The sequence below is a fragment of the Gavialis gangeticus genome, unplaced genomic scaffold (genome assembly GCF_001723915.1).
Source record: "Gavialis gangeticus isolate Ggan-Ray unplaced genomic scaffold, GavGan_comp1, whole genome shotgun sequence".
NCBI classification, from domain to species: domain Eukaryota; kingdom Metazoa; phylum Chordata; order Crocodylia; family Gavialidae; genus Gavialis; species Gavialis gangeticus.
The window spans coordinates 33,214,186-33,214,514 of record NW_017729001.1 but is presented as its reverse complement, the minus strand read 5'-3'; the positions used below and the strand labels follow the sequence as shown (position 1 = coordinate 33,214,514).

The 329-nt window shown below is 46.2% G+C and overlaps 1 long non-coding RNA gene across 1 annotated transcript in view; it reads right to left on the bottom strand.

Annotated features, from left to right (window-relative positions):
• Window positions 1-102, bottom strand: part of LOC109290623 — a 6,422-nt gene extending 6,320 nt beyond the window's left edge. Inside the window, exon 1 of the long non-coding RNA XR_002095630.1 lies at window positions 20-102. This is a non-coding gene — a long non-coding RNA (uncharacterized LOC109290623). The remainder of the gene's footprint in view (window positions 1-19) is intronic.
• Between the last annotated feature and the right edge of the window lie 227 nt (window positions 103-329).

Below are 329 nucleotides of genomic sequence, written 5' to 3'. Positions count from 1 at the left end.
TAAAAGCCCTTGTTACGACCTAATCTATTTGTCGAAGTGCAGATATCCCAATTAGAAGTGGGTAAATTATTTTTAGCAAATGATTCATCAGACAAGTTTAGGTCTCCTTTCTGTTTGTTAATGAGCCAGCAGGAATAAGTGAACTTCCAGCTTTCTCCACCACTCCCAGCGGGTCAACGAATATTTAGGATAGACGCCTGCAACCTGTCCGCTGGCCCTGGGACAGGCTCCGCGGTCGAGGCCACCCCCTAAACCCAACAGGTGCCACTGAAATACAATTAAAAGGCTATTTTGAAGGTTTCAGTGGGAATTAAGCAGCGCACAGGCCT